Below are 10682 nucleotides of genomic sequence, written 5' to 3' on the forward strand. Positions count from 1 at the left end.
CCTGTATCAGTCTGTCTTCTTTTGGGTTCTTTTCAAATGTCTTCAATACTCTGGTGTCTCAGTGCCCTTTTTTTTTTTTTTTTTTTTTTTAATTTATCTTTTTGGCTGTGTCAGGTCTTAGTTGCAGCATAAGGGATCGTCATTGAGGCATGTGGGATCTTTCATTGCAGCGCACAGTCTTCTCTCTAGTTGTGGCGTGCGGGTTTTCTCTTTCTAGTCGTGGCCCTCAGGCTCTGCAGTTTGCAGCATGCAAGCTCTCTTACTGAGGTGCATGAGCTCAGCCGTTGTGGTGCGCGGCCTTAGTTGCCCCGAGGCATGTGGGATCTTAGTTCCCTGACCAGGGATCGAACCCGCATCCCCTACATTGGAGGGCCGATTCTTTACCGCAGCACCAGCAGGGAAGGCCCTCTGTGCCCATTCTTTGTTTTGTCTATCTGTGGTTCTTCCTGCTTTTTGGTGCTTACTTGATCCCTGAATTGCCTTCCCCTGTGGCTTCTGTCCTGACTAGGAAAATATCAACCAGCATCACCTACACTCCCTTCTGTAGCTCAACACATATGCATCATAACCTTTCTTCCTTCCCTCTTGTGTAAGGGAAGGATCCTTCCTCCCTTCCCATTTCATCTGGATCCCAGCGTCCACCCTCACCTCCCCTCTCTCCAGCATCTGCCATCTGTCTCCTTCAAGAAGTGCATCGTTCATGTTTACCGGATCTTAATCTTAGGTCAGACAGGGGTTGTAGGTGATTTAATGATTATAGTCAGAGTGATCGTATATTTTGGTTTGAGGCAGTGTTGGGTTTCACCTTTGACCTGGTGTAATGAATAGAACATCCTTCCATTCACAAAAGTGTCCAGATTGGATGATAAATTATATGGTTACCCTAATTATAGCAATTGCTGGAATCCAAAGGCTTTCAGAAATGTTATACCTCCATTTAGGAAATGTTATGAAAAGGCCTTTCTCTTTGTTTGCTTTGAAGTTGAATTAAAGCATCTTAACATTTATATACTATTTTACAATTTATACTCACCCTAAACTGCTGGGCCCTGGAGGCAGAATTTAAATTTTAGACAGGTTTTGTTTGACATGGTGATTTTAAACATAATGATAATTTGGATGACTTTAGAGAGGGTGCATGTTTCATTTTCCCTACCACTTCTTCCTACGTCTTGTCTGCCCAACCCCTGAAGACATCTGACCTTCCCCCATACCCAGCTTTATTGATATAATTGACACATAGCATTGCAAAGGTTTAATGTGATGGGATGTGATGTGATGATTTGGTACATGTACATATTGTGAAATGTTTACCACAAGAAGGTTAGTTAACACTTCCTTCACCTCACATAAATTACCTTTTTGTTGTGTTGCTGTGGTTATGGTGAGAACATTAAAGATCTATTCTTGTAGCAACTTTTGAGTATACAATACGGTATTGTTAACTATAGTTACCACACTGTACATTACATCCCTGAAACTTATTTATCTTATAACTGAAAGTTTGTACCCCTTGACCCACATCTTCAAATTTCCCCCACCCATGAGCCCCTGGCAACCACCATTCTACTCTGTTTCTATGAGTGTGATGTTCTTAGTTTTCACATACAAGTGAGATCATGCAGTATTTGTTTTTCTCTGTCTGACATTTCACTTAGCCTAATGCCCCAAGGTCCGTCCATACTGTCACAAACATCAGGATTTCCATCTTTTTATGGCTGAATATAAATATATTTGAAATATATATATGTGTGTATATATACACATTACATTTATATTTATCCATTTGTCTGTTGATGGACACTTAGGTTGTTTCCAAGTCTTGGCTATTGTGAATAATGCTGTGGTGAAAATGGGAATACAAGTATCTCTTTGAGTTCCTCATTTCATTTCCTTCAGACGTATACCCAGAAGTGGGATTGCTGGATCATATGGTAATTTTATTTTTAATTTTTTTGAGGATCTTCCATACTGTTTTCCACAGTAGCTATCCCAATTTACATTCACCCATAGTGCACCAAGGTTCCCTTTCCTCAACATCTTTACCAGCATTTGTTGTCTTTTCGATGGTAGCCATTGTAACAGGTGTGAGGTGATTTCTCATCGTGATTTTGATTTGTATTTCCCTGGTGATTTGTGATGTCGAGCACCTTTTCATGTATGTTTTCTTTGGAAAAATGTCTTTTCAGTCTATTCAATAGACTTTTTAATTGGATTATTTGTGGGGTTTTGCTACTGAGTTGTAGGAGTTTCTTAAATATTTTGGACATTAACCTCTTCTTTGATATATGGCTTGCAAATATTTTCTCCCATCCCATAGGTTGTTTTTCCATTTTGTTGATTGTTTCTTTTGCTATGCAGAAGCTTTTTAGTTTGATGTAGTCCCGCTTGTTGCCATAATTGACTATCTAGAAGGAAACAAAGTTAGACCTGCACTGTATACTATAAACAAAAATTCTAGGTGGTTTAAAAATCAAGTATGAAAATATTAAAATTTAGAATAATATTTATCCTTAATGTGAGAGAGATGTTTTGAACAAGATAAAAAATCCAGAAGACATAAAAGTAAAATATTGACAGATTACCAAAAATAAAACTAAACAAAAACTTCACTATGGAAAATAATGCCATAAAAAAGTCAAAGGACAAACAGCAGCAAAAGAGGATTTACTAGCATTAATACGACACGTCAAGGGTTAATAGCAGTAATGTAAAAAAAAATGATTTGGGGTCAAGATGGGGATGTAAATTCATGTGGCCACCACTACTCTCATCTTCCAAAGACATATTAATAATAGACAAAATATTTTTTAAACATGAAAAGCTATAGCCAGCCCATGAGAGAATTCATGAATGTAAGATAGTGCTGAGACAGAATTCACTGAGAAGTTTACCAAAACACAGCACAGAGAAATACTAAGGGATGGAAACCATATAAGATAAGAGATATGGAGGATAAATCGAGAAGCTCCAACGTGTATCCAGTAGGAGGTTCAGAAGAAGAGGGGAAATGGCAGAGGAGCAAGATGTGAAGAGAAAAAGGCTTCAGTTTTTTGTTTTTTGGGTTTCTTTTTAGAATTTAAGGGTCCTCTGAAAATGCACCAAATATCAAGCACGACAAGTGAAAAATAATTTCACACTAAAAACACTTTGTAATGAAACTGAAGAGAATTAAAGATAAAGAGAAAATCTTAAAAGCTGCCAGAAAAAAATAACAGAGTACCTACCAAAGAATAACAAGTAAATCTCTAGAACTCATATTAGTATTTCTAAGTAGTTGGGGCAAATTACCAAACCAAGATGTTATATTCAGTTAATCTATTATTCATAAATGAGGGCAAAATAAAGATATTTTTGGACATTAAAAAACTAAAATAATTTTCCAACAAGAGGTCCTTGGAATCTTGCTGAAAAACCTGAAATCTATTCTTAAAAAAAAGAGAGAGAGAATGAAAGAGAGAGAGAGGCCCCACAATGGGAGTGTGATGCACGAAGCAAAGAAAACATAATTCAACAATATTGGTAAATGTAGTATACCATTGACTGTAAAAACGTTAGAAACACAAGCTTTGTCTTCAAAAAAGTAGAGCTAAAATTTTAGACAACTATAATATGGGAATTAGAAGCAGGCGGAAGTTTGGAGGATGGCTAAAGACCTACCTAAGGGAGCTAAGATTTTAGCAGTTTAAAGATACTTGACAATTTTAGACTTTGTTACAAAAATATGAAGTTAATGACATAAGATAAAAATTTAAGGATAATTACTAAAGGAATATAAATTATAACTTCCAAAGCAGCAAAGGGAAAAAAATAAAGAAAATTTAACCAATAAAACAGGAAGGCAAGAGAGTTAGAAGGGGTTATAAATAAAAAGTGTGGAAAGGGACTTATAAATAAAAAGTGTGGAAAATAGAAAAAAATAGGTAGTAGTAATAAGTTCAATGTATCAGTAGTCACCACCAGTGTATGTATGTATATATATGTGTATATATATATAATATATAAAATTAAACTCATCTATTAAAAGACACAGATTATATATATAAAATCAGATGTTGAGCTGCTATGTCTCCCAGGCAGTTATTCAGATGTGACTGACAAGAGAAATACTCCATATCAAAACTTGTGGAATTCATTAAAGTGGTACTGGGAGACCAGTTTATAGCTTAATATGCAATTACTGAAAAACAGAAAATACTGAATTTAAATGAATTAGGAGTTCAAAATGAGAAGCTGTGAAAAAAAAAAGCAAGAAAAAAGGTAAACTCTAAGAAACTAAAAAGAAAGAAAAAAATAAGAGCAGAAATTAACAAAGTTATAAAAAACACAGAGATATTCAATAAAACTAAAACCTTGTTCTTGAAAATATTAACACTAATTACTAATACTAATAACTTATGCATAATTTTGATAAGACTGATCAAGAAAAAAGAGAAGACGAACAATATTAGGATTAAAAATGGGAAATAACTATAGTAGATGGAACAGGTCATGAGAAAACACAATGCATAGTTTTATACCAGTTAACCTGAAAACATAAAGCAACATGTTTTAAGATGTAAATGATGAAAATTGACTCAAGAAAAGATAACCTGGGGGCTTCCCTGGTGGTGCAGTGGTTGAGAATCTGCCTGCCAATGCAGGGGACACGGGTTCCAGCCCTGGTCTGGGAAGATCCCACATGCCGCGGAGCAACTAGGCCCGTGAGCCACAATTACTGAGCCTGCGCGTCTGGAGCTTGTGCTCCGCAACAAGAGAGGCCGCGGTACTGAGAGGCCCGCGCACCGTGATGAAGAGTGGCCCCCACTTGCCGCAACTAGAGAAAGCCCTCGCACAGAAACGAAGACCCAACACAGCCATAAATAAATAAATAAATAAATAAAAATTAAAAAAAAAAAAAGAAAAGATAACCTGAAAATGACAGTTCCATTTAAATAAGTTGTAACAGCAAAAATATTCTATATAAGGTAACAGGTCGCAGTGGATTCAAGGGACAGAAAACATCTGTCTTATATTACCACTATCTTAATATAAACTATTCCAGATAATATAAAAAAAGACAGCTACCCAATTCTTTAATCAAGGCTGGTGAAACAGTGGTACCAAAACTGGTCAAGGACAATGCAAGCAGAGAAAATTATAGACCCATGTCACTCATGAACATAGATATTAAAATCTTATTAAGTTAGCAAATTGAATCCAATTGTGTGTGTTTCAATTCTTCATGTTATAGTTGTCTTAAATTTTTAATTCTACTTAAAATTAGTTTACAATGTCTTACAATCAATGGTATACTATCTTTACCAACATATACTACTGACTTATTTTTTCCCTTGCTTCATGCATCACGTCCCTCCATTTGGTCCCCCTACCCCCATCTTTTTAATGAAGAATAGCTTTTAGGAGATTTTTCAGTAAGAATCTTTTGGTGGTAAATAATCTTACTTTTTTTTCTGTCTGAAACTGTGTGTGTGTGTGTGTGTGTGTGTGTGTGTTTGTGTGTGTGTGTGTGTTATAACCAAATAACGTTTATTCAAGGAATGCTGGAAAGATCTGGCAGAAAATCTATTGACAAAATCCACCAAAATATTAGATGCCAAAATAAGGTAAAATTCAGCATCCTTCATGGTAAAAACTTTCAGCAAAAATGAAGGGAAGGACTTCCCTGGTGGCACAGTGGTTAAGAATCCGCCTGCCAGTGCAGAGGACACGGGTTCAATTCCTGGTCGGGGAAGATCCTACATGCTGTGGAGCAACGAAGCCCCCGTGCACCACAACTACTGAGCTTGTACTCTAGAGCCCGTGAGCCACAACTACTGAGTCCATGGGCCACAACTACTGAAGTCCGCACGCCTGAAGCCCGTGCTCCGCAACAAGAGAAGCCACGGCAATGAGAAGCCTGTGCACCAAAAGGAAGAGTAGCCCCCGCTCGCCGCAACTGGAGAAAGCCCGCACACAGCAGCTAAGACCCAACACAGCCAAAAATAACTAAATAAATAAATATATTTTTAAAAAGAAGGGAACTACCTCAATCTGCTAAAGAGTTTCTACTGAAAACCTACCACCAAAATCACACCTGATGGTAAAAGTTTAGAACTTAAATTCAGGAACAAGACAATGGTGGCCACTATAATGCTATTATTTAACTTTGTACCAGAGGTCCTAGCTAATACAATGAGAAAATGAAATAAGAGTTTAAGGATTGGAATGTAAAAGATCAATCAGTTAATATTTGCAAGTGTCATAGACTTTCCTTATAGATAACTCAACAGAATCAAAGGACAAATTATTAGAACTAATAATAGAGTTGCTGGATGAAGATCTGTAATAAAAATCAATAGCACTCTTAGATAGCAGAAATAATCAATTAGAAAATGTAACGGGAACATATTTTTTTATACTGTTAAAAAAACCCTAGGGAAACTAGGAATAATCTTTCAAAAGATTGGGGATAAAATTAAACAAAAGAAGACCTGAATTTTAAAAACATGTTAATGGACAGGAAAATTTAATATCCATAGTAATTATAGTAATTCTCCATTCATTTATAAATCCTATGTAATTCCAATTAGAATCTAAGATTATTTTGGGATATGTGTGTAAAATTTGATGGATTCTAAAACTCATATAAAAGGACCAAGGTCCCTGGGATTTCCCTGGAGGTCCAGTGGTTAAGACTCTGTACTTCCAATGCAGGGGGCGCAGGTTCGATCCCTGGTAGGGGAAGAAAGATCCCACATGCCATGCAGTGTGGGCAGGACGTATTATAAAGCTCTAATAATTGACAGTGTGGTATTACCACAAAAATAGACAAACAGGTCAATAGGACTGAATAGAAAGCTGAGAGCCAGTCAGCTTTTACATGATAACTTGGTCTGTGATGGAGGTGGCTTCACAATCAGTGATGAGAAAGGACAAACTAGTCGATTTTAGGTATCCGGTCTAATGGATTTCCCTATGCAGGAGGGGGCAGTATTTGATCCACATCTCACACCACATGCAAAAACAATCCCAGATGTTTTTAAAGACTTAAATTCAACAAAGATTTAAAAATTACAGACTAGACAGATGGATAAATGGCTATCTAGCCATCAAAGAAAAGGTTAAAACCCAGAATTTACAATGAACTCCAATAAATTGATATGTAAAATTAAGTAACTGGTAAATTAATCTGTAAATTTAATGTGATCCCAGTAAAAATACCCACAGGGTATTTTTAACAATTGGAAAGGCAGATTTTAAAGGCCATAGGGAAAAATAAGTAAGAATAGCTACGAAAGAGAGGAATCATGATAAGGTACGTTAAAAAAAAAGGTACACGTGCGTGGAAATGACCTCATTGTTTTATTGACTCATATTATAGAGCCTCAACAGTGTGGCATGAACACAAGATCGGTCATAGAGCAGAGTAGAAAGTTCAGAAACAGCCAAATACATACAGGCATTTAGTATTTAACAAAGATCCCATCTCCAATTGATAACTGAATAAATGATATTGGGACAAGAAGAAAGTCATTTAGAAAAAAATTAATAAATTGAATCCACTTCCTATACCTTAAACTAGGCTAAATTCCAAACACAGCACATACTTAAAAGTAAAAAATGGAAATATAAAAGCACTATAAGAGGGCTTCCCTGGTGGTGCAGTGGTTGAGAATCTGCCTGCTAATGCAGGGGACACGGGTTCGAGCCTTGGTCTGGGAAGATCCCACATGCCGCGGAGCAACTAGGCCCATGAGCCACAACTACTGAGCCTGCGCGTCTGGAGCCTGTGCTCCGCAACAAGAGAGGCCGCAATAGTGAGAGGCCCACGCACCGCAATGAAGAGTGGCCCCCGCTTGCCACAACTAGAGAAAGCCCTTGCACAGAAACGAAGACCCAACACAGCCAAAAATAAATAAATAATAAAAATAAGTACATTTTAAATAAATAAATAAAAAATAAATAAATGGCTGTTGTTAAAAAAAAAAAAGCACTATAAGAAACCACAGGGGAATTATTTTATAACTTCAGAGTGGGAAGGTCTTTATAAATAGGACACAAAATAGAAAATATTGATAAATTTACCTATGGAAAAATGTTTCTGCATGACAAAATTCACAAAAACAAATTCAAAAGACAAATGAAAACTGGGAGAAATATTAACAATTTGTATCATAGATTAATTGAAGATTAAGGGTCAGTTTCTTTGAGATTTAAAAAAGCTGCTACAAATCAATAAGATCAACGATCTCATAGGAAAATGAACAAAGGATAAGAATAGACAGTTCACGGGAAAGGAAATACAAACGACTTTTGAATATATGAAAAATTCTCAGCATCACTTAAAATGAAAGAAATGCATATTAAAATGACACTGAAATACGATTTTCTACCTGGTAAAAATCCAGTAGTCTGATGATCCTGGGATGGCCAATGTCAGGGGAAAAGATTCTTGCATTGCTGGGCCAATGTAACTTGGTGCAATTTCTACGGAGGTCAATATTTCAATATGTTTCAAAATTACAAGTGCTCACCCCCTTTTACCTCAGAAATTCCACCTCTAGGAGTTTATCCTATAGATTTATTCACACACGTAAAATTATTTTGGACTTTGTGGTAATGTTTGTATTTAACAAAAGATTGGAAACAACCTAAATGTCAATCAATAGGGAAATGTTTAAATAAATTACAGTAGAGCTCTAAAACTGAATAGAAATAAAAAAGAATGAAGAAGTTCTGTATTTACAGATAGAAAATATCACCAAGGTATGTTGTTATGTGGGGGAAAAAAAACCCCCAGTGACCCAGAATAAAGCATGTACTATGCAACCAATTGGATAAAAAATTACACTTATTTTCTTGAATATGCATATAAACTCTCTCGAAGGATAAGGATCTACTCACCCTGGTTGCCTCTAAGGAAGTGGACTGGCTGGTTGCGGGATCAGGGTGGTAGAAACTTTTCATGGTTTTTTTTTTTTTTTTTTTTACATTTTGTGAATTTTAAATTTTGTAAATACTTTGTTTTCACAAAATTAAATGATAAAAAATGGGCTGAGATTGAACTGGAAATTCACGGAACGATACAATTAATTGATCAATAAACATATGAAACAGCAATCTTGAAAATGCAAAATTAAAACAAGATACCATTTTATACCTTAAATTAAAAAGTCTGGGAATATCAAACATGGCCAGAGACATGGGGAAATGGAGACACTTAAACCCTACCGATGAAAGTGTAAATTACAGCAATTTGTTAATATTTAGTAGAGTTTAAAATGTGCAATTTTGGGCTTCCCTGATGGCGCAGTGGTTAAGAATCAGCCTGCCAATTCAGGGGACACTGGTTTGAGCCCTGGTCTGGGAAGATCCCACATGCCACGGAGCAACTAAGCCCATGCACCACAACTACTGAGCCTGCGCTCTAGAGCCCGAGAGCCACAACTACTGAGCCCCTGAGCCCATGTGCCTAGAGCCCCTGCTCTGCAATGAGAAGTCCACTTGCTGCAACTAGAGAAAGCCCACGCACAGTAACAAAGACCCAACGGAGCCAAAAAAAAAAAAATGTGCATTTTCATTTCAGGGTTATATAATAATGATGATGATGATGATGATGATGATGATAATGGAAATATTACTAATAATAATAATAAATAAAAACTAACATGTATTGAATGCTTACCATGTACCAGGCACAGTTCCAAGCATTTTGCATATATTAGCAAAATTATTATTTATACAGAGAAGTATTAACCCCACTTTGAGGACAAGTCAATCGAGGTTAAGGGAGATTAATTTGCCCAAGGTCATTCAGTAAGTAAATGGTAGAATGTGGACTTGAACCCAACTAGACTCCAGAGCCTAGGATTCTGCTCCTCTAGAGAAAATCTTGCACATGTGCATTCAGAGATGTGTATAAGGATGTTGAGTGTAGTACTGTTTATAAAAGCAAAATATAAAATAAAACTTGTTAAAGATAAAATCACTTGGAAAGGCTCTTGACAGAAAGTCACACAGAGTCTTCAGTGATTTGAAAAAATCTACTATGTTTGAGATGTAGAGAGTTAGGGAACGTGTGATGGGAAGTGAAGCAATAACTGTATGTAATGACTGGATCTGAGAGATAATGTGGGAACAGTCAAGAATATTAACCGTAGTCCTAAGAGTAGTACAAGCCAATTAGATGTCTAATCAGAAGTATGAAATCACAACATTGTAAATCAACAATAAAAATTTTTTAAAAAGTAAAAAAAATAAATAAATAAAATAAAATAAAACTTGTGTCAGGGTTTCCCAACCACATTACTACTGACATTTCATTTTATTTTTTTAATAATTTCTTTTTTTTAATTAATTTATTTTATTTATTTTGTTTAATCAACACCTTGTTGATTAAAATGTTTGCTGAGTTGGCAAATTGAATGAAGTTAACCTGTAACCTCATTTAAAAGGAGTAAAGAGTTTAAAGTCCTCTACAGAAATCATATCACACAGAGAGCAAAGAAAAATAACCATAAAAATAAACGCATGGGTTAACAGAAGTCAATTTATAAGTAATAGTTACAGCACTCAATATAACATGGGACTGAGTCACTCAAAAAGAGGATCAGTCATAGGATTAAATAAACCCAACAAAATGGAATGTTCATTTTCTTCCTTAGAGGGACTCATTAAAAGACATAACCATAAATCCAGAG

This window comes from Balaenoptera ricei, chromosome 11 (genome assembly GCF_028023285.1).
Source record: "Balaenoptera ricei isolate mBalRic1 chromosome 11, mBalRic1.hap2, whole genome shotgun sequence".
Taxonomy (NCBI): domain Eukaryota; kingdom Metazoa; phylum Chordata; class Mammalia; order Artiodactyla; family Balaenopteridae; genus Balaenoptera; species Balaenoptera ricei.